This window comes from Odocoileus virginianus, chromosome 1, assembly GCF_023699985.2.
Source record: "Odocoileus virginianus isolate 20LAN1187 ecotype Illinois chromosome 1, Ovbor_1.2, whole genome shotgun sequence".
Taxonomy (NCBI): domain Eukaryota; kingdom Metazoa; phylum Chordata; class Mammalia; order Artiodactyla; family Cervidae; genus Odocoileus; species Odocoileus virginianus.
In genome coordinates, this window is record NC_069674.1 from 655,789 (window position 1) to 680,174 (window position 24,386).

Here is a 24,386-nt window from a genome sequence, read left to right on the forward strand (position 1 = left end):
GGGCCGCAGGTGGATCCTGTCCTGGAGCTCCAGCTGCTGACCTCCAGGGCCCGCCGTCTGCAGACGGCACTGTGCTAGAGGGTCATCAGCCCTCTGTGGTGGCAGTACCAGCCCCTGCCAACCCCCTTCAGTTTGGTGCTGCCTCTGGTCAGCGAGTTTGTCCGTGGAAGTCATGGCGGGTGGTGTTGAGTGGGGCAGTTTGGGTGCCCTTCCACCTCGACGACCCTCACCCCACAGGTCAGGGAACAGGGGGCGCCCTGGCAGCCTCTGAGCGCGAGCATTCTGGACCAGGGGCAAGCCCAGGATGGCCCTGACCACTGCCCCGTAAGCCCCAGGGCGTCTGGTGGACGCTGTGACGTCCGGGGTGCTCTGGCATCAGTGTCGGCTGAGGGCCGGAGCAGTGGTCACTGGAGTCTGCTGATGTCCTTTCCTGGTCGGAGGCCTCAGGTCCTTTGTGGGGCCTGGGGGCAGACGGAAGGATGAGCGTCGGCTTGTGTAGCAGGGCCTTTCCTCCAGGGCCCCCATCACCCACGCTGACCTGCCATTCCCGGGTCCCCACCCCCGCCCCACCATCTCAGGGCCCCCCCACACCCCGCCCCGCCATTCCCGGGCTCTGATGCATGAGGTGGAATTCCTCCATCTGGAAAGTGCAGGAGGGGCCGTGACTGTTCTGCTGACTCGGTGGACGCAGGGCTCTCCTGCCAGACAGGCCCTGGGCGCTGGCGGAAGGCTGTCCTGTCCACTCCGGGAACGCTGCCGCAGCTGTGAAGCCCCAGGTCTCCGTACCCCCTCTCGTGGTCAGTGCTCCGTGGCGGCCGCATGCCTTCCCCTCAGTGCTGAGTGGCCCCCCGCCCCGGCCATGCCCCCCCCAAGTGCACCCAGGGGGCCCGGATGGAGCACACCGCGCCCAGTGCCTCCCTGACATGCAGAGCCTCTCCTGAGCTCTCGCAGGAGGCTGCTCGTGACCTTGGGCCCCCGGGGTCCTTGGCAGGTCTACTGTGAGCCTGTCGCATGAGGAGGCTGCGGCGTGTCCACCTTACTTCACGGAGGCCCCGTGTCCCTCACTCTGTGGACCAGCGGCTGAGAGCGTCGGGGCTGCTGGCTGACGGCCGTGCTCTGGGCCCGGGTTGATAGGCCCAGCCTGGCCCCGTTCCATTCGTCCCCATTGTCTCACGCGCTGGTTCCGTGCCCACCAGTGTTCCTGCTGCTACAGAGCGGCCCGCACACGGTTCTTCTGCCTGCTCCGCTCTCACGGCCGCCGCGACCGTCCAGATGCGGGCGAGATGCTGTGTCCCCGGGAGGGTCCGAGGACCACCACCTGGGGGTCAGGGTTCCTCAGGAGAGGATGGGTGCCTTCCCTGCAGAGCAGGCTAGAGGGCTCCCTGTCTCAGCTGAGTCAGGATGTGTCCACACCCGCGTCCTTCCCGAGCACTAACCCAGGGCCCAGTGTGCATCGCAGTCTGATCACGGGCTCACACTCTGGGCTCCTTCCAGAGGGAATTTGAGACACATGGAGGGTGCTTCATGGAGGAGGCAGACAGACAGGGAAGTACGTGTTTAAATGCATAGCTGTCCTTGTTGAGAGCAGTTTTAGATTTACAGGAAGGTTGGGCAGAATGCGTAGAGTTTGCATACATGCCCCCCTGGAAAGGTTCTCTGGCTGTGGGGTGGCATCTGGATTGGTATTGCTGTGTTATGATCCATGAACACCCACAGCTCACTTTAGGGTTAACTTTGTCCTGCATGTTCTGTGCAGGACGCGTGACGTCCTGCAGCGCCGTAAGGGTCTGGGTGGGGAAAGCTCGCTGCCGTAAGGGGCCGAGTGCCCACCTGGTCGTCACCCCTCTGCACCCATCCCCCTATCCCCCCATCTGCCCCAACACCCCCGCCCCCCCGTCCTGGCAGACACTCCTCTTCCCTCTGCTGCTTCCAGAACGTCACATAGCTGGGATCAAGCAGTATGTAACCTTTTCAGACTGGCTTCTTTCACCTAGGCCTGTGCTCTGAAGTTCCTCCCATTACTTCTCATGGCTTGATAGCTCACTTATTTTTAGCACTGAATGACATTCAGTTGTCTGAATGGACCAGTTTTTCAGCTGACCCACTGAAAGACATCTTGATTGCTCGCAACCACTGGCAATGGTGAATAGAGCTGCTATAAATGTCTGTGTGCAGGGTTTTGTGCGGACAGGAGTTTTCAACTCCTCTGGGTAAATATCAGATCTTACAGTAAGAGGACATTTAGCTTTGTAATTGACTGTCCCCAGGCAGCAGGTATGGCCGGTGAGGGTAGGGTCGGTGGGGAGTTACTAAAGCTCTTAGAGGTGCAGATTCTTCATTGGGTGAATGTGGACATCAAACAGGGCCATCGTGATGGTCAAACCATGATGTCAAGTAAAGTATTTTAAACCAGTTTATAAATGTAAAAGTATTTCCAAATGTTAACTATTATTTATTTGATACTCTGCTGGAGAAGGGAAATGGCAACCCACTCCACCCAACTTTCTTGCCTAGAAAATCCCATGGACGGAGGAGCCTGGTGCAGGCTACTGTCCTTGGGGTCGCAAAGAGTGGGACACGACTGAGCGACTTCACTTCACTTTCCAATTTATGGAGCTCTTACCCAGTTCACCGGCCTCCCAGGTGGCGCTAGTGGTAAAGAGGGAGTGAGTGACAGTCGCCCAGCTGTGTCTGGCTGTGACCCTATGGACTAACCTGCCAGGCTCCTCTGTCCATGGAGTTTTCCAGGCAAGAATACTGGAGTGGGTCTGTTCCTTTCTCCAGGGGCTCTTCCCTTCCTAGGGATCAAACCCAGGTCTCCATATTGCAGGCAGATTCTTTACCATCACCAGGGAACCTAAGAATACTGGAGTGGGTAGCCTATCCCTTCTCCAGGGGATCCCCGCTGCCAGTGCAGGAGACGCAGGTTCAATCCCTAGGTCAGGAAGATAGCCTGGAGGAGGGCATGCCAACTCACTCCAGTATTCTTGCCTGGAAAATTCCATGGACAGAGGAGCCTGGTGGGCTACAGTCCATACTGTCACAAAGAGTTGGACACGGCTGAAGTGACTTAGCATGCATGAATCAACCAGTTCATACCCACCTTTTTTTTTCTAGTGGGGATTATTGCCAAGTTTCTGCTAAGTTGGTTAGCTCTGTGCATCAACTCTCATGGCAGAAGAGCAACCATTCTCACAGGGTACAGGCATGTTCTCGTTCTTTCCTCGCATCAGTGGCGGCGACGGCGATGATGCGGGCCGCCTCACTGACAGACGATGGCCGTGCCTCAGAGGAGCCAGTAAGAGGCTCCCCATGACCACCAGTGACGGGACAGGCAGGATGTACCCTCGGGGCCTGGAACAGAATTCCCCTCCTCCCCTGAGCCCAACTCAGCCCTCCTTGGACACCCATTCCTTCTGTGGAACTCCTCCCTCTCCCCCAGAACATACCTGTTTTTTTAAACTTTCTATTTTCTTGGGCTCCAAAATCACTGCAGACGGTGATTGCAGCCATGAAATTAAAAGACACTTGCTCCCTGGAAGAAAAGCTATGACAAACCTAGACAGCATATTAAAAAGCAGAGACATTACTTTGCCGACAAAGGTCCATCTAGTCAAAGCTATGGTTTTTCCAGTAGTCATGTATGGATGTGAGAGTTGGACCATAAAGAAAGCTGAGCCCTGAAGAATTGATGCTTTTGAACTGTGGTGTTGGAGAAGATGCTTGAGAGTCCCTTGGACTGCAAGGAGATCCAACCAGTCAGTCCTAAAGGAAATCAATCCTGAATAGTCTTTGGAAGGACTGATGTTGAAGCTGAAGCTCCAGTACTTTGGCCACCTGATGCGAAGAGCCGACGCATTGGAAAAGACCCTGGGAAAGACTGAAGTGGGGAGGAGAAGGGGACGACAGAGGCTGAGATGGTTGGATGGCATCACTGGCTCAATGGACATGAGTCTGAGCAAACTCTGGGAGATGATGAAGGACAGGGAAGCCTGGCGTGCTGCAGTCAATGGGGTCACAAAGAGTCAGACACGACTGAATGACTAAAGAACAACAATTTTGAGTTGAGGTATAGCCAATTACCAATGTTGTAACAATTTCAGGTAAATGGCAAAGGGACTGAGCCAGACATATACATGATCTGCTCTCCGTGAAGCCCTCCTTCCACCCAGGCTGACACGTACGTAACACTGAGCAGAGTCCCCTGTGCTTCATAGTAGGTCCTGGTGGTTGTGCATTTTCAGTGAAGCAGAGAGCTCCCTGTTTTTACGTTAGCTCCCACCTGCCAGTCCTGACCAGGGTGGTTCAGAGTCCTGGGAGCCACGTGGGCGCCTCCCACGGAAGCGGGAGCAGTTCTGGGCTTGGGGTCCTGGCGGGGACAGCATTTCGGCTTCTGCTGCTTGGCCACCAGAGGGCGTGCTGGAGTGCCTGGATGGGCCCCCTGCCGGACCTGGTGGCAAAGGCACTGGGGGACCTCCCGGGTGAGCCCGGCGGTGCAGGCGTGAAACATTTTATAGGCTCAGTTGAAAAGCAACATCGTGGGGACACTTATGGTCTCCTAAACTGCATATCCCGGCACGTTCTGGAAACGATCTTCTGTTTCTTCCTGGACCGGTCTGCCCGCTAAGGCTGCAGCTCTCTGCGCCCTCCCTGCCTCTCCCCTCCCGGGCCAGCCTGCTGGAGGCCTTAGGGGTAGACTCCTGTTCAGACGCCCATCGCCCTTGGGTGTGAGGCTTGGCTGCTGCAGGTCAGACCTGCAGTTCTTGTACTGCGCGTGCTGGTTCCTGGGGAAAGTCATCCTCCTCTTTGCCGGGGGTTGGTGGTGTCGTGTTTTCACCCTCTTGCGTGGAAAACCTCGGGATCCAACCTCCCTGCCATCCGGTGGGCTCGGCATTGTCGGGCAGAGTGGGCGGCGTGTCTCCCCTGCCCCGCCTCTTCACAGCCACGCCCAGAAACGCAGGCCTGGTCCCAGCGAAGGTGGCGGCTGTCAGGGCTGTCAGGAGCCTTCCTTTTGAAGAAGGGAAAATGGGGCTTAATTGTGTAACATAAATACATACATTAAAGAACAGAAGATGTTCACTTTTTATTTACTATTCTTGTCTCCTGCTGGCAACATTGTTTCATGAGTGGATACATTGTTCTCTCATGTATTAAATTTTTTAAAAATGCACTTCACTTCTGATACTTCATTAAAATTCAGCATGTAAATGTCACTCGTTGGCACGTAATTTGCTGTCATAAAAACAACTTTGAATTTACTTCCTGGCAAGAATCTCCTGATATATTGAGCTGTATGTCGAAAGCAAGAAACAAAAAAGCAAAAATTAAAAATCTAACACAATGTCACGTTTCCTTAAAAGAGAATGAGAAGAAATCCCCTAATGAAAGGCAGCGGAACGCAGGAAGCCAGCATGGGTGGCAGAGGTGGCCAGATGCGAGCGTGGCTCCCGCCCCGGTAGGCCGGACTGAACTTTGACCCCTGATTGGCAGCTCCCCAGCTGCTGGCGCCAAGAACAGGCCCACGTAGCCTTGGTCTCGCGCTCTGCACTTGTGCACGTGGCATCCCACTTCGTGCATGGTTGTGTCTATCGACCCGCCTGCCCGGTCTTCCGCTGAGTCTGAGCTGCAGCCTCCCCAGGACCCTCGCTGAATCCCGAGCCCGCAGGAGCCTTGTCGCTGCTCACTGTCGTTCTGGTGTGGCCTGCTTTCCCGGTCCTGGCAGTGACGTCACTGATTCTTCTTTTTTCTTGCCTCCTGGCAACTATTTATGGGATTTGATGCCTACCGTCTTTTTTAAAGAATGTGAACTTAGTTTCCCAGAACATGTAGAAAGAGGCTGGGCTCCTAAAGCGTTTCTAATTCTGTGGGGCTCTCCTTTCTGCGTTTTTTTTTTTCTTTTTTCTTTCTTTTGTGCAGTGTCAAAAAACATGTGGCAGGTTACTTCTTTTTATTATCATGATAGACTTGACATGCCACAAATGAACCCTTTGGAGGTGTATAGTTTAGTAGTTTTTAGTGTGTTCAGATGTTCATCACCACTGTCCAGTATCAGAAACTAAACCTCAGTGATGACTCAATCCTCACTCCATCTCCCTGCCCCGGTGCTCCTGTCTACCCTGACCTAGCTTCTCGCTTAACGGATTTGACTGTTTTGACATTTCATACATATGAATTCATACAAACATGGCTGTTTTATGCCTGGCTTCTTCCCCTTGTATCATGTCCTCAAGCTGTGTGCATTCTGTGGTATGTATCAGTTCTCTGCTCACTTTTAAGTCCAAATAATATTCTGTTGCCTGCATATACTGTATTTTGTTTATCCACTCATCAGCTGTGAAAGTGCTGCACTCAATACGCCAGCAAATTTGGAAAATTCAGCAGTGGCCACAGGACTGGAAAAGGTCAGTTTTCATTCCAATACCAAAGAACGGCAATGCCAAAGAAGCTTCAAACTACCACACAATTGCACTCATCTCGCACTAGCAAAGTAATGCTCAAAATTCTCCAAATGAGGCTTCAACAGTACGTGAACTGAGAACTTCCAAATGTAGAAGTTGGATTTAGAAAAGGCAGAGAAACCAAAGATCAATTTGCCAACATCCTTTGGATCATAGAAAAAGCAAGAAAATTCCAGGAAAACATCTACTTCTGCTTTATTGACTATGCCAAAGCCTTTGACTGTGTGGATCACAACAAACCATGGAAAATTCTTAAATAGACAGGAATACTACACCACCTTACCTGCCTCCTCAGAAATCTGTATGCTAATCAAGAAGCAACAGTTAGAACTGGAGATGGAACCACGGACTGGTTCCTAACTGAGAAAGGAGTACATTAAGGCTGTATATTGTCACCCTGATTATTTAACTTATATGCAGAGTACATCATGTGAAATGCTGGGCTGGATGAAGCACAAACTGGAATCAAGATTGTTGGGAGAAATAACAATAATTTCAGATACACAGACAACACTACCCTTATGGCAGAAACAAAGAAGAACTAAAGAGCCTCTTGATGAAAGTGAAACAGGAGAGTGAAAAAGTTGGCTTAAAACTCAGCATTCACAAAACTAAGATCATGGCATCCGGTCCTATCACTTCATGGCAAATAGATGGGGAAACAATGGAAACAGTGACAGACTTTATCTTCTTGGGCTCCAAAATCACTGCAGATGGTAACTGCAGCCATGAAATTAAAAGACACTTGCTCCTTGGAAGAAAAGCTATGACCAACCTAGACAGCATATTAAAAAGCAGAGACATTACTTTGCCAACAGAGGTCTGTCTAGACAAAGCTAGTTTTTCCAGTAGTCATGTACAGATGTGAGAGTTGGACTATAAAGAAAGCTGAGCACCAAAGAATTGATGCTTTTGAACTGTGGTGTTGGAGAAGACTCTTGAGAGTCCCTTGACTGCAAGGAGATCCAACCAGTCAATCCTAAAAGAAATCAGTCCTGAATATTCATTATTGGAAGCATGGATGCTGAAGCTGAAACCCCAATACTTTGGCCACTTGATGCAAAGAACTGACTCATTGGAAAAGACTCTGATGATGGGAAAGATTGAAGGCAGGAGGAGAAGGGGTGACTGAGGATGAGATAGTTGGATGGCATTACCGACTCCATGGACATGAGTTTGAGCAAGATTTGGGAGCTGGTGATGGACAGGGAAACCTTGAATGCTGCAGTCTGTGCCTTCGCAAAGAGTCAGACATGACTAAGCAACTGAACTGAACAGAACTGATATATCATTTGGCAGACTTTTGATTGTTCCACTTTTGGCTATGATGAACAATATTGTTATGAATCCTCAGTACACGTCTTTGTGACAACATAAGTTTTCAATTCTTTTGGGTATACCTGGCATGGGATTTCTAGGTCATATATAGTAGCTTTATACTTGTTTTATGGCCTAAAAGTTAGTCTGTCTGTGAGAATCTTCCTGGGCATTTGTAAAGAAAGTGTAATCTGCTCTGTTGTGTGGCATGTTCTGTAATGTCTGTTAGGTCTAGTTGGGTTGCAATATTGTCCAAGTTCTCTGTTTTCTTGTTCATCTTTTCTTTAGTTTTTCTATCCATTATTGAAAGTATAGTATTGAAATCTCCAACTATCATTGTCTATTCTTCCCTTCAATTCTGATAGTTCTTCTTTTTGTATATAGGAGCTTCATTTTTAGGTGCATATATATTTATAACTGTTGCACATTCTTGGTAGATTGCCCACTGGTCTCTAGTAACAGCTGTTGTCTTAAAGTTGATTGCATCTAATGTTAGTTACACATTCCTGTTCTTTTTTTTTTTTTTTGGTTACTATTTAATGACATTTCTCTTTTAAATCCTTTTAATTTTAGCTGTTTTTGCCTTTAAAGATAAAATATGTTTCCCATAGCATATTTTTGAATCATGCTTTTTAAATCTATTCTAAGAAGCTCTGACTTCTACTTGGAATATTTAGCTCATTTACATTAATGCAATTACTGATTATATAGGATATATGTCTTCTGTCTCCAGTTCCAAAGAAGGGCAATGTCCAAGAATGTTCAAACTGTCACACAGCTGCACTTATTTCACATGCTAGCAAAGTAATGCTCAAAGTTCCCCAGGCTAGGCTTCAACAGTATGTGAACCAAGAACTTACAGATGTTCAAGCTGGATTTAAAAAGGCAGAGGAACTAGAGATCAAATTGCCAACGTCCATTGGATCATAGAAAAAGCAACAGAATCCCAGAAAAAACATCTACTTCTGCTTCATTGATGATGCTAAAGCCTTTGACTGTGTGGATCACAACAAACCATGGAAAATTCTTAAAGAGATGGGAATACTAGTCCACCTTACCTGCCTCCTAAGAAATCTGTATGCTAATCAAGAAGCAACAGTTAGAACTAGACATGGAACAACAAACTGGTTCCAAACTAGGAAAGGAGTACTTCAAATCTCTATATTGTCAGCCTGCTTATCTAAGTTACATGCACAGTACATCATGTGAAATGCCAAGCTAGATGAAGCACAAGCTGAAATCGAGACTGCCAGGAGAAATATCAATAGCTTCAGATATGCAGATGATCCACCCTTTCTGGCAGAAAGTGAAGAGGAACTAAAGGGCCTCTTGATGAAATTGAAAGATGAGAGTGAAAAAGCTGGCTTAAAGCTCAACATTCAAAAAACTAAGATCATGGTAAAAAAACTTCATGGTAAATAAATGAGGAAACAATGGAAACAGTGACAGACTTTATCTTCTTGGGCTCCAAAATCACTGCAGATGGTGACTGCAGCCATGAAATTAAAAGACTCTTGCTGCTTGGAAGAAAAGATATGACCAACCTAGACAGCATATTAAAAAGCAGAGACATAAAGGTCCATCTAATTAAAGCTTTGGTTTTTCCAGTAGTCATGTGTGGATGTGAGAGTTGGACCATAAAGAAGGCTGAGCACCGAAGAATTGACGCTTTTGAACTGTGGTGTTGGAGAAGACTCTCGAAAGTCCCTTGGACTGCAAGGAGATCAAACCAGTCAATTCTAAAGGAAATCAATCCTAAATATTCTTTGGAAGGACTGATGTTGAAGGTGAAGCTTCAATACTTTGACCACCTGATGTGAAGAACTGACTCATTGGAAAAGACCCTGATGTTGAGAAAGATTGAAGGCAGGGAGAAGGGGGTGACCGAGGATGAGATGGTTGGATGGCATCACCAACTCAATGGACATGAGTTTGAGCAATCTCTGGGAAATGGTGAAGGACAGGGAAGCCTGGCGTGCTGCAGTCCATGGGGTCACAAAGAGTCGGACACGACTGAGTGAGTGAACAGCAATGTCTTCTGTTTTGCTATTTGTTTTCTACCTTTTTTTCATTTGGTTTTTATATCCATTACTTTCTTCATTTTTTAGTAGGCATTTTGTAGTGTGTCATTTAAAATTCCTTGTCATTATATTTTTTTGCAAGTTTTATAGTGCCTGCCCTAGGGATTAAAATTAGCATCTTAATTTATAACATCTAGTTTATATTAATACCAGCTTGATTTCAGTGGTACACAGCAACTTCATTCACATGTTGGTTCCTCCCATTTCCCCTCCTTTGTGATGCTATTGTCACACAAATTATATTTTTATACAATATCTATCTTTCAAAACAGGTTCATAATTATTGCCTTATGTAGTTGCTTTTAATTTGGGAGCAAAAAACGTTAGATACAGAAAATATACATATTCTGTCATTTGCATTGCTTTTACTGTGCTTGTGATTTCTTCACTGGGATGATTTAGCGTTTAGTTTCCTTTTTTTTTGTCTGAAGCACTCCCTTTAATATTTATTTTAGGGAACATCTAAAAGCAGTGGAGTCTCTGTTTTTGTTTGTCTTAATTTTGAAAGATAGTTTTGCTGGGTATAGAATTCTTGATTGACAGTCTTTCTTTCAGGACTTTGACTATGTCATCTCACTGCCTGTGTTCTCCAGTTTGATGAAAATTACTTGTTAAAAATATTATATGGAATAAATAGCTTCTCTCTTGTGCTTCCAGGATTCTCACTTTGGCTTTTGTCAGTTTGATACTGATGACGGCCTCTTTGAGTTTGTCCTACTTGGAATTTCTCAAGCTTATGGATGACTGGATTTATAGTTTTTATCAAATTTGGGGAGTTTGGGTCATTATTTGTTTAAATGTTCTTTCTCCCCCCACCCCCTCCTCCATCTGAGACTTCTGTTGTGCATATATTGGTATGTTTGATGATGCCTCACCGGCTCTGTTCATTTTTCATCATTCTCTTTTTCTTTCTGCTCCTTAAGCTGGATAATCTCAACTGACTATCCACAGTTCAGTTCGATTCAGTCTCTCGGTTGTGTCCGACTCTTTGCGACCCCATGGACTGCAGCACGCCAGGCTTCCCTGTCCATCACCAAATCCTGGAGCTTACCCAAACTCATGTCCATCGAGTTGGTGATGCCATCCAACCATCTCATCCTCTGTCGTCCCCTTCTCCTCCTGCCTTCAATCTTTCCCTGCATCGGGGTCTTTTCAAATGAGTCAGCTCTTTGCATCAGGTGGCCAAAGAATTGGAGTTTCAGCTTCAACATCAGTCCTTCCAATGACTGTCCTCAGGATTACTGATTCTTAATCTGCCTGCTCTGATCCACTGTTCAGCTCTTCTGGAGAACTTTTCATTTTTTATAATTTTTAACTGAAGAATTTTATTGTTTTTTAATATTATTTTTATCTCTTTATTGATATTTTCTATTTGATGAGTCATTCTTTTCATGAATTCTTTAGACATGGCATCTTTTGGTTTTTTGGACATATTTAAAATAACTCCTTTAAGCTCTCTGTCTAGTAAGCTCAGCGTCCAGTTCCTTAGGGGCAGTTTTTATTATTGTTTTCCCCCTCTATGTGTGAAGTATACTTTCTTATTTCTTTGCATGTCCCCCAAATTTTCATTAAACACTGGATATTTTAAATGATGCAGCCTGGTAACTCTTGAAATCAAATTTCCCCTACTCAAGGTTTGCTGTTGGTGTTCCATTTGTTTACTGACTGGTAAGCCAATGCCGTAAAGCCTGTACTCTGTCATGTGTGGCCACTGAAGTCTGCCCAGCTAGCTTAGTGATCAGAAATGATGGGACCAGTTCCCTTGAACACCTGAAAGCACTAAGTCTCTAGGCCTTGCAGGTCTGTGTGTCCTGGGCAGGCCCTCATTACTCAGCCATCTGCCTTAGCCTTCACTTCCTACTGGCTCAGAGCCTGAAGGTCATGCAGAGGTGACCTTCTCACGTCTTTCCTGAGCGCATGCCCAGTCCCGCACATGTGGTCAGCCCTGCACATGCTTGTGGCCATGCTGATTCCCAGGACTGTGGGAGAGCTCCACAAACCCCTGTGGGCGTCTCGTTCCTGAGTTTCTCCTTACAGCGTCTGCTTAGTCTGCTGTTTGCCCCAACTGTTACCCCTGCCCTCAGCTGCTGAGCAGTGCAGTACACCTCCACGTGTTTTCAGCAGCTGTCCTGGGGATGAGGCTTTCACGCGTGGTGCTGTGAGTCAGACTTAATAAAGACACATCGGGCCATCTAGGGAACCACAGGCAGGTCAAGTGGTGACAGTGTCCTGGCAGTGCGGCTGAGAAGGAGCTCCAGCCCAGCCTGCCCTGTCCCACGGCCGCCAGCCTCCTGTCTCTGCCGTGGTTGTGCTGCTCATTTCCCTGCTACGGTGGAGCTGGAGAAGGTGGTGGAAACAGGTTACAAAGCCAGTCAATTGACGACTTGTACGGAGAATCAGCCATATTTCCTGAGTAAATGCTGCCCCCCTACCGATTCCTGCCAGCCTTTGATTTCCAGAGTTTTGAAAAGGTTGATTCTGACCATCTTTGATGGTTTTCTCATCATTTTATTTTATGAAAGACTGCCATTTTTACTATGCCCAGAGCTGGCTTCTTGAGGTTTCTCATCTCCAGCCCTTTTTCTGGACATTGTCTTGGGGTTACCTGCCCTTGGAGATGACTTCACTTAGATTGATTTAAATATGCTCCTGGATTTTGCTCACTACCTAGTCCCTATCTCTACTTTTATGTGGCAATTGGGGATTATCTAAAACATTGCTGCCATGGCCACATTCATCTTCCCAGAATTAATTGATCACTGAACTGATTTCTATCCCCCCCCCCGCCATGTGTATGAGAGAATATGTGTCCTCTCTCGGTTGCCCAACATGGACACGAATGCCTGTTTATTCCATGGCCCTTTCCTTGGTGGGAGTACCCACTGCATCACTCTGCATGCAGGAAGTGAGCCAGTCTGTCTCCAGAGCGTGTCTCAGCCCAGGCCTCACACAGCATAACTCAGGAGGCCTCAAAAAAGAGGGTGTCTGGGCCTTACCCCAAAGAGCCTAACCTGAATACTTTCATAACGGGCCTACCTCCAGCAGCTCTTAAAAATTCCCCTGGTGATTCTGATGTCTTAATAACTCTTTTTTCATATAAAATGGGACTAACAGTCTCTGAATTACCTAGAACTTATTTAAATACAAACATACAAATCACTTTTTCCCTATTTGTGTCTTACATTTTTTATCTGAATGTTGTAAGATTTTCAAGTTGCATGTTTAATGACATTTTAATCCTATAAGGTACATTAATATGGTATGTTTTGTTATAATTTTCATAGAATAATGGAGAATAGCAATACTTAGTAGAGTATAATTTTTAGATAGTCACAACTTCAGTATTCAGCGCAAGCTTCCTTTTTGCTGTAACAAGAATATACCTTTTTATTTAGAAGATAAAAAAAAAAAAAAAAAAAGGCACAAAGTGATTAAAGGATGTTCCCAATGCCATATAGTTGGAGCATTGTTGGGGCTAGAACTCCCAACAGCAGGGTATAGAACAATAATTTTCAGAATTCTGACCTCAGGACACCTTCATACTATTAAAACTTATTGAAGACCCTAAAGAATTTCTGCTTTTTGTGGGTTAGTGCTATCTACATTTACTGTCTTAGAAATTTAAAAATTGAGAAAAATTAAAAAGCGACATTTTAATCCATTTTAAAATTAAAATAGTCATAATAAATTTGATACATAATAACCACAGTAGCTCTGTCTTCCAAAATATTAAAGTGGTGCGATGCTTTGTTACGCATTTTTGCATATTTCCTTATGGTTTGTCTTAAGAGGAAACAGCTGGGTCCCCCTGTCTGCTTCTGCGCTCATGCCAGGCAGTCTCCACCCACACAGCCCTGGAAAGCTCCAGTGTAACTGAAAATACAGCGAGGAGGAAGGCAGAGCCTTAGTATTTTATGAAAATAATTTTGACCTGTTTCCCACATTAGAGCCCCAGGGACCCACGGAGGCCCTCAGGTCGCACTTTGAGAACCGCTGTAGAGAAGAGAGTGTGGGTCTGGAGTCGGGAGGAAGCGTCCGCTCCAGCTGTGCCCCCAGTGGGCCCTGTCGGCTCGGCACACGTGTCCTCTCCTTATTTCTCTGCCTGTGAGACAGGGGCAGCCCCGCACCCCTCTGGTCTGACCCTGGACCCAAGGCTAAGATGGAGCGTACGGAGGGCGGGTCACTGGGCATGCTCGGGGCATCACGCCCGTGCAGGCAGCAGGAGTCAGACTGGGCAGAGGGGAAAGAGAAGGGCGTGCCCAGCAAGAGCTCCAGGTCTGGAGGCGACCCCGTGAGGGCACGGGGCTGGGCCTCTGTGCCCCAGGGGGCATCTGGACTGGACACGCTCTGCCCAGGAGGATGTGCGGGGTGGGACTTGGGGAGGGGCAGTTCCCGAGCCCGGGGCTGAGAGCTGCGGGCCGCTAGTGTCAGAGCTGGGTTTGGGGGGAGGGGGTTCCTGTGCAGCACGAACCCCACAGCCACCACAGGGTGATCCCGCCTTTCTCAGATGCACTTTCTGTCCCCACGTTAACACCTCTGAAATCAGCGTGCATCTTATATCAATAGCGCACCGTCGTTTAACTTGCAGCATTTTGGCTTTTTCATGGTAAGACTGAAATGATGGGCTGTCTCAAAACCGACGATTTCTTATCTTGGATGAAATGCAGTAATACCATCTCATGGGGTTGCTCCTTACATGAAGTCAGGCGGTGCCATTCTCTAAACATTCAGGAAGCGCCCTTCCACGCGGGCGTGAGCAGGGCGGCCTGGGCAACACTGCCTGTCCTCAGCTCAAGACTGCTGGCTGGCGTGACCATTTCGTGGGCCAGTTAATGAATCTAGAGCATTCTGCTAAGTGTCTCAGGAGCTAAAACGATAATCCAGAATTGGGAACTCTGGTTAGCTGCTTGTGATTCTGAATGAATACATTTGTTCAGTTTTTTATAATTGGGCGCAAACTAGCACAAGCAGATCATTAAAGGAAGGCAGGGGTGCGGGGCGTCTCCGCGCAGAGGATCTCAGCGCAGACCATCTCAACACACCCAGCCCAGAAGCAGCGCGGGGCAGGACTAAACTGCGCATGCTCGACCAGGGATGGACAGGGGAGTCTGCGCATGCTCGGCCTGCGCCTCGGAAGGCCCCGCGCCCGGGAAGGGCAGGGGAGTCTGCGCATGCTCGGTCCGTACCTCCGAAGGCCCGTTGTGCCCGGAGCAAGCTGGGGAGTCTGCGCATGCTCCGTCTGCGCCTCCGAAGGCCCCTAACCGCCCCCCCCCCCCCCCCCCCGCGCCGGGGACGGCAGGGGAGTCTGCGCATGCTCGGCCGGCACCAGCTCCGAAGGCCTAGCGCTGGGGCAAGCAGGCGAGTGTGCTCGTGCTCGGCTTGCGCCTCAGAAGGTCCGAGGAGGGGCCCCGCAGGAACGGAGGCGTCATGTGTCCCCTCCACAGTGCCCCTCCACCTGCTCTGGTGTTAATTCTTGCTCTTCAGCGTCATTCTGAGTCAAAAATTATTAACATAGATCTTTGTCATTCATCTTCCTATTGTGCAATTCTGGTTTTAAATGCACGTGGGTGGCAGACTGGGTAAGAATCTGCCTGCAGCGCGGGAGACGCAGGTTTGACCTCTGAGTCCGAAGACCTCCTGGAGGAAGGCGCGGGGACCCTCTCCAGGATTCCTGCCGGGAGAGTCCCGGGGACAGAGGGGCCTGGCGGGCTACCGTCTGTGGGGATGCAAAGAGTCGGACACGATTGAGCGAATGAGCACAAACACAATAGCATGTAATTCACACGCAAAATCACCACGATTATCTAACTCCAATTTACGGCTCGGGTGTGCGCGCATGCTCGGAGATGTTAGGTGGTAACGCTGCTCTGTATCACTTCCTGATTTGCCTACATACCACCAGGCTCGCCCTGGGCACCTGACGGGCGCGAGGGCGGCGGGACTGTGGGTCCCTCTGGCCCCTCCTTCCAGGTCCTCACTCAGCATCAAGGGCGGAAATCTGGGAAGTAGCAGGAATCAGAGATGGAGCCCTGGGTGGTCTGTGTTTCTCAGAACACCACTGCTTGCTTTACGTGTGGGAAGCGGTTATGGGTGGTAGAGAGCTGGTCTCTGGGAGCCCCCTGGGTTCTGAGTTGGGGGTGTCTCCGAGTCCACAGTGTGAGTGGACCGAGAAGGGCAGTGGGCACACAAATGGGGTATCCTCCCCCCAAGAAAAGTCACTGAGCGTGCGTCCCTAGGAACGCTTGCTTCTGCCCGGGCCCACCTTCTAATTTCAGAGGCAGCCTCTGTGGCTCAGAGGGACATCAGTTGCTTGCTGTGAAAGCGGCCCAGGTTTCTCTTAGAACATAGATCCCTTGACTCTCTGCCGCTGGGAAGATGTACTTCCCGGAGGAATGGGGCCTTGTGCCGTCCACCTGACCGCACAAGCCCCTGGGGGCTGACTCTGGGAACGGCGTCAGCAGAACTCGCGCGGTTCTAACTGGAGGAGGGGGCGTGAGGTGGGTGAGGCCGTGAGCGTGGGAGGGGATGCGCATCCCCCGGTGCGCTCACCACGAGCTCCATGCGGGTGGCGTGGGGGCGGGGTGCACCGCTGGGGCTGAGCGCGGGCAGCCTGGGGCACAGGTTGTGGGTGGGGGGCAGGACCAGGGCTGAGGGTGTCTGGTGCGGTGCATGGGTGGCCGTGGGCCAGAAGGGCCTTCTTTTCAGGGCTTTGCCCCTTGCCTATAAGAGCACCCTGGTCTGAAGCATGTGGGGAGGAGACTAAGTGCCCGGTCAAGGCCACTGCTGGAGGATGGGAGTGGGCACAGGCCCTTAGGCCCTCTGAGCTGGAAAGAGGTCCCCGGCTTGGTGAGTTTTCACACATGTGGCCAGCAGGAGTGGCGGCCACTGCAGAAGGCCCCCACGTGTAGGTGATGGGGCCCTGCCAGAGGGGTTGGTGGTCGGCCTGCCCGTGACACATCTGTTCCTGACCCTCTCCGGCATGGCTGAGAGCTTGGCCCAGAACCACTGTGAATGGCTTGAAGTCACACAGAGACCAGGGAAGCATTTCACAAATTAGCCAGTGGTCTATCAGGTATCCTTAGATTACATGGTTCACTCTAGATTAATGTGAGTTCTCTTGAAAATTTGACTTTCTACTAAATGAGTCAAGACAGAGCAGAACAACTCCGTGTTTTAGTCTGGCTTCTTCTGGAGATGGTGGTGAACATTAGTTTCCTCTATTAACGAGCCTTCCCACTTTGGTTTCAAAACCAGTGATGCCCTCGGACTGACCCAGATGTTGAACACTGGAGAATGGTCACCTCCAGGGCGGTTCCTGAGAGGCTATCTCATGCTTATTCCCAGCTAAGCTACCTCTGCTCATGGCACTGTGGAGGCTGTGCTTGAATATGTGACCAGAGACCAATCTGCCTACTTAATGTTCATTGAAGGCAGAACACTTTATGTGTGGAAAAATATATGGTGATTTTAAGACCTCTAAATGTGCCTTGGAGTTAAGTAAAATGATCAGGAAGCCTTTCGGTGAGAAACAACATTATACAATAAAGAATATGGACTATTTACATGTAATTATGAAGACAATTCATGAAGAAAGCCTCTGAAGTTACTCTGAAGGTTGGCATTTCTGCATACGTGTTTGTGTGCTCCTTCTCAGACGACTGTGTTTATTGGACAGTTTTCAAACTGCTGAGGTCTCAGAAGCAAGTGGAGGCCACACCTTCCTGACCTTGGGTCTGGGATGAGCTGGAAATCCTGATTTAAATGATCAGAAAGTAAAGATCACAGGGAGAAATAACCCAATAGGATGAGTCAGAAGCAGCAGCAGATAAAAGAATCAGATAGAACAGAAATCATGGAGTAGGCTGAAACAGACTGCCTATTCAGTGTTTGAAATAATTAAGGAAAATGCAAGCAATAATAAAAATGCAGTAAAATGAAAATGGAGTAAGAGTTTAAAACAAAATTACCAGAACTTATGAAAACATAAAATGTGGGCCTGGAAGCTAGAAACTGTGTGGATGGATCAGACAGCTGGTCAGATGCCCATAAAGAGGGGGTTATTGAGGTGCAGGGTGGGTCTGGAGAGATGATCCCAAGTGCAGCATCCGGAGCAACAGGAGTGGAGAAGGATGCTGGTCCTTCTCCATGTGCGGGGCTGGGGAAGGATGGACGGTCCAGGTGGCATCATGTGTGAGTTCCAGAAGGGGTGGAGGGTGCGGGGGAGGTAGAAATGGCGGCAGAGACCCCAGAAGGGCAAGGAGGTGCCAAGCTGTGTGTTGCTGGAAGTTATGGGTTCCCAGCAGGATGTTCCAGTCAAGGTTGGAGACGTCATAGTGGGCCAGGAGGAGACCAAGGTCCAAGAGAAGAGAGACCGTGTGGGAAAGGATGACATTCAGGCCGCGCCTTAATACCAGCAGCAAGGACGGCAGGAGCAGCGCGGAGTCCCTCCAGACTCTGAGAGCTGACTGTCGCTGGGAATTGTATGTCCTCTGAAGCTGTAGCGAAGGGCAGAGGGGGAAATGACAGATGGAAACTGAATTCCCCACTAACAAACCAGAGGCGCGTCTAAAGCGTTTATCTCAGGAGTGGCGCGGGCCCCAGAGAAGATGCTGAGGTTCAAACCAGGAGAAGCAAGGCTGGAAGAGACCGGAGCGTCGAGACAGCAGGTTTGTGGGGGCGCCGCAGGAGGGCAGCGTGGAGGAGAGTGTGGACGGACGCGCACCCCGTGACGTGCGCCCATCGAACGTCGACACCCAGCCCTGAAGAACACGCCGGCCAGGAGGAAACAGAGGCCGCGCAGGCTTGCCGGAGGTCCGGAAAGGTGAGGCTGAAATCACAAGGTACTATTTCAGTAACTGTTCAGATCCGCAAGTGAAAGACTGATGGCCTCAAGTGTGGGCCAGAATCTGGGGCAAGTTGGAAATTCTTAGACGCTGCTGATAAAACTGTTCGGATGATGTTTTGGCAACAACAAAAACAGTGATTGTGTGCAAGTCCGCCCTCACGCTCTCCATGCACAGGTGTTCCTAGCTGTGTTCTGGGCTCTAGGAGCAGCCTGTCCGTAACAGTCAGTGGCACGTCCGTCCAACAGCAGCCAAACAGGAGTGCCCTCGACACCCCTCAAGCGGAGAGGAGTTCAGCACCAGCGCCGCCGGAGGCCCTGCTGCCCGCGCGTCTCGTCCCAGGGCTGGGGAGACGCTCGCACAGAGCGGGAGTGTGTGAGGTCAAGGGCTGCCGCTCCGGGTGCTGTTTAGGACAGCTCGCCCACACAGGCAGTCACGGGCGTGGGGGACGTGGAGCGTGGGGGACGTGGAGCGTGGGAGCCGGACAGCGCCAGCTCCAGGGGAGGAGAAGAGACAGGCATCCTCAGCAGTGTTTCATTTCTTCCACAGGTCAGCGATGTGCTCGGGCTCTTCCATAGGTCACTGTATTCCTCTGTGACCCCTGAAATATTTCATAATAAAGAGAAAAATGTCAAAAGAGCACGCAAAAGACATTAGAAAGAGGGACATAAAGAAGAAAAGAGCAGAAAATGAGAAATAGATGGAAAGGCAAACATCAAGGAAACAGACAAACAGAAAACCTAGTTCTTTGAAGAAACACATAAAACAGACCTGTTTGACCAACAATAGTAACTAAAGGGCATACATACGCAATTATTGGGGGAAAGAGGGCATCACTCTAGGTGAGCTGAGTTTAAAAATCCCTAGAGGAAACTATGAAGAGTTGTTCTGAGAAATGTGAAAAAGTCATTTAAAAAACTGTAAACCAATAAAAGTGACTCAAAAAGGTCTCTTGAATAAGCTTATAATTGTTAAAAAATCACAAACCTAACTTTTCAGAAAGTCGTTTTTGAGGATTCCATGGGCGCTGTCTGCACTCCAGTGGGACAGGCACGCGGTCCCCAAACTGCGCTGTGGCGATGACGCCCCAGACCTGGGCCTGGCTCCCGGCGGTGATGCGCGGCCACTGCAGGCCGTTCCAGCCTAGCCATGGGGCACGCGGAAAGCTGAACTCTGCAGAAGCCTTCGTGGTACTGAGCAATGGCCATCCTCTCCTGTTTGGCAAGAAAGCCCTGGATCTCATATTTTTCTAGGTCTGTATTTACTTGTAACATATCCTTATTGGCTCTAAAGAACCCCTCCTTATTGGTGGGTTTTGCAACGAGAGCCTTAACTCAGTGAAGACCCTTCCAAGACAAACACCTCTCTGTCTCTAAAGAAGTAGAAAGAATGGTCGAAGGAGCTCGCTGTGTCCTGGGTGGAGGTTTGCTGAACTGAAAGGAAAGACAGTGTCCCAACCGAACACCTTGGTGACCTCATCGACGTAGCAAAGGGGGCTTCTCAAAGTATTCTCTGCAGGTTCCCTTTGAGCGACGCACCCTTGGAACATTTCAGATCCTGACCCCAGGGCAGACATGTGAACACCAGAGAGCTCACAGCTAAATGCTACCGGCCTGAAAAGAAGAGAGAGCAGCCCTGTGGTTAGAACAGAAAACATGATTGGTTTCTGAAGCTCCCTCCCCCGCCCCTTTGAGCCATGATTCCAGAAACGGTGCACGTTGCGCCCCTGCTCCTCTGGGGCGCGGTTCTGAGAGTCAGCTTGCTTTGCACGTTGCATTCTCAGCATTTCCCCTGAAGGAGCAGAGTAACCAGGAGGCCGTGTGTCTGTGGTGGGGAGCACGAGTTTTCTGTGACATTTGAGGACTCCCAGTGGGTTGCCGTCTGCATGGGCCTCGCCAGGGGCACTCAGCAGCACGTCTGTTGGGGGGCCACCAGGCCGGGGCACAGGGGCCACAGACCCAGGTTCTGCCCCATCAGATGCCGCAGAAAGATGGATATCGACCGTGAGGGGAGGGGCCAGGGGGGCTCGGGGTCATCAGCACAGACTCACCCTCTGACCCCCTGGTCCTGTATCTGGGAGTCGACAGTGTGACTTGTAACTGGCGCCAGCTGCCTGCGAACAAGCCCGTTACCATGGAAATACAGGAAGGTGCCGACAAGGCCAGTCGTGGACACCGCGCCTCAGGTCTCAGCCAGAGGGGGCACCCCACAGGCATGTGCCCTGGGGTCCCCCCCAGGATCTTCCTCCATCACCCGTCCTCACCAGGCTCTCTGCTCTGGCTCACCCCCCGTCCTGTCCTGCCACGGGCCCAGGGGTCCCTCGAACCATTGGAGGTGACGCGGACACATTTCTGAGGCCGCGGTGTGTCTCTCTGGGGCAGATGGCTAGGATCACATGATGTACCTTCATGGTGGAAAAGGTGCCTTGTCACCCAAGGTGACCCCTAGGCGAAGCTTGAGGTCACATGTAAGACTCGGAAATGCAGACGAAAGCCTCCCAGAAGTGTCACCACTCTGGGGGCAAACCAAAGTCATTCTTATTTATTAATATACGTATTTGAGAGGCAAATTTTTGTCTCTTAGGAGATGTCTAGGTATTCCAATAGGTTCAAGAAATATTGCCAAACTATACTGTTCTTATGATTAAAGCTAGATTTCTTAACTTTGAACACTGTAAAAGCTTGCATTTTCTTCTGAGGCAAGTTAGAGATTTTTGCTTTTAATTTTGTCGTATGGGGTCAGGTAGACTTCATCTGCACTAAGATTTAACAAGCTGAGTGAAGGCTTGGTTCAGGGTGTGGCTGAAGATTAATGGAAGTGACAAATGGGGAGGCAGGCAGGCGGCCATCTACCTTCGAACACCCTGGAGTGGGGTCTTTCTGTCTGACATAACAGAGTCTTCACCCTCTAGAGAACTGGATGTCACAGCAGAGGTGGAAGCGAGACCCCCAGAAACCTGGACGCTTCCCAGATGGTGCCGAAAACCCCACATTTCTGAGAGCGGTGACCCATTTATGGGCTGTATGGAATGTAATTTTGTCTTAAGCCTCACTAAAAGCAATATGGGTCATGGAGACAATCAGGCTTTTATTCTTTGAAATAATTTACATTACAGGCTTGTGTGTTACATGCCTTATCAAATGAAAGCCTTTAGACTTGCATGGGCAGATAATTGCAAATTGATTTCTGCACCTCTCATTTGCCTTCCTCTTCTTCCTCTCCCTCTCTTCTCCAGTTAAACTCTGTGGTCTCGTAGGGTTCTGGGGGTGTTAGCCGGCCACATGAGTGGATTCCAAAGCCGTATGAAGTCACTTTTATTTGAACGCGGGAACTGAATTACAAAGCACAGGAACAGGGGTGCAGGCAGAGACTTTCTTCTAACACTGGGTTCAGCCTCTAAAGGATCCTTACAGGCCAGAAGCAATAAGCCCAGCCGCAGAGGGGCTGGCAGGGCCCGTCACAGTGGTTCCGGGCTTAATTCCTGACACAGGACTCTCTTAGTCACCCCATCAGATCTCAAGTTTCAAGACAGAAAGAGGTGGACAAACTCCTTTTGTAAAACACTAGAAATCAACCAAAATCTAGTTTATTCACCAAAGCAAAGTGGGATCAATCGTGGGTGTTCATTGGAAGGACTGATGCTGAAGCTGAAACTCCAATACTTTGGCCACCTGATGCAAAGAGCTGACTCATTGGAAAAGACCCTGATGCTGAGAAAGATTGAGAGCAGGAGGAGAAGGGGACGACAGAGGATGAGATGGCTGGATGGCATCACTGACTCAATGGACATGGGTTTCGGTAGACTCCGAGAGTTGGAGAGTTGGTGATGGACAGGGAGGCCTGGCGTGCTGCAGTTCATGGGGTCGCAAAAAGACATAACTCAGCGACTGAACTGAACTGAACTGAAAGTGGGAGAGTTGGAGGGTCCCGGGCCTTAGACTGAAAAACAAAATAAAACAAAACGACAATAAACACTCATGTGAACGAAATCTCCATTCTCTCCCAGACCTACAGATGTGTCCAGTTCTGTCCCACGACTCTGTCTAGAACCATCAAAAGCGTCTGGATGGCCAGACGTGGTCAGTAGTGCAGAGTAACATGGCGGGACCCACAGCAGAGAGTCGTGAAGACCCCCGGGGGGAGTGGGTGCAGTCCTTGTGGGGGCACAGGGCGGGGGGCCTGTGGGGACAGTGGAGACCCCTCCCCGGCCGGGCTGGGCCGCAAGCCCCGGCTCTGCCGCCCCGCGTTCACGCTGAAGAGGCACGCTGCGTTCCCGGGCCATCTGCCTCGCCGTAGGTTTCAGAAGCAAAATGTGCTCTTCCGTCTGCTTTTGCTCAGTCACTTCCCCAGACGACAGGAAGAGGCAGGTGCCTCAGATGTCGTTTTTAGGGTTATGTGTGGCTTGCGCTGGTAGGCATCTGTGCAGAAACAGCAGAAAGGTGTCTGGAAGCTTTCCTGGGCAGGCACCTAGCGCCGTCTGACTCGCTGCTGCAAGAAGGAGCCGTGTGGGGGCAGCTGGATTGTGAACTGCCGGCCCTCTGTCCACAGGCACGACCTGACCACGTGAAAACCTTTCGGGGCAGGCTCTGGGGCCTTCACTAGGCCGAGGCCGGGGCCCGCCCACAGAAGGCAGCATCCACTCACTCTGGACGGCTGAGCGTGTCCACCAGGCCACGGAGCCTGGGAGGCAGTGGCCCGGAGGCAGTGGCCAGGCCCTGTGTCCTGTTAGCTGGGATGCGCTGAGTGGGGTCAGGCACCTCAGACCCTCGAACGATCGGGATTTCTCCTGGTTTATCTGTTACTGACTCACCACTTTGCACGGACGGCTGTGTTTGCCCTTGGCGGTGGCCCCGAAGCACTTGGATTCCCAGGCAGATTCCTGTGACCTTCGGGGGGCGTGTATGGAGGAGAGCCAGTCCTCTGGGGTCAGCACCTAGCTCCAGGCCGGCTCCCCCCACGCCACCCACGTGTGTCAGATCGGGGGCTTGGGCTCCCGTCTCGGTTGGCAGGGATGGTGCTTTGTGGTGATGGTCTCTGCCCAGCCTCAGGGTCGGCTGGTGACCCCGTTTCCTGGGGAGTCCAGTGAGCTGGAGCGCGTGCCCTCAGGTGGGAGCCGCGTGCCGCTCCAGCGTCGGGACCCCACGCGACCAGCGGCTCCGGGGCCCCTCCTGCCGCTGCCCCCGGCTTCATGCCCCTCCTCTCAGGCTTGGCTTTTCATTTCTTAAATGCTCTCTGCAGAAAACACGCCCATTGTTCCGTGTTTGGGAAAATTTAAAATCGCTAATGTGGCCCTCGAAGGAAAGAGGGCTGCACTGTCCTCTGCTTGAGTTAATGAAGTGGCTCTGAGATCCGGGCTGGAGAGCCCGGGGCCGCGTCTGGCCCGCGCCACGTCCTCACATGCCTGCTTTTGTCATCTGTTCCTCCTTTCATCTCCTGCTTCTCATTTTATCTGCGCTTTCCTCTCTCCATAAACCCCTGCTCTTTCGAGCTTTATCTCAGCACCACAATGAAACGTCTTCAAAGAGCTAGTTTCAAAAACATCCCCCAGAGAGAGCCAATTAAATACATGAAAATGGTTTGTGGTGGAGGCTGGAGTCTTTGGGGTCATGAGAGTGCCTGGAATTCGCAGGTGAAGCATGGAAGCCGGGGAGACTCCCCAACCCCCTGCCTCCCCCAGCAGCGTGCTG

At 50.2% G+C, this 24,386-nt stretch overlaps 1 protein-coding gene across 6 annotated transcripts in view; it reads left to right on the top strand.

Annotated features, from left to right (window-relative positions):
• Positions 1–24,386, top strand: part of PTPRN2 (protein tyrosine phosphatase receptor type N2) — a 606,878-nt gene that overhangs the window by 142,944 nt on the left and 439,548 nt on the right. The gene's annotated exons all lie outside the window — the stretch shown is intronic.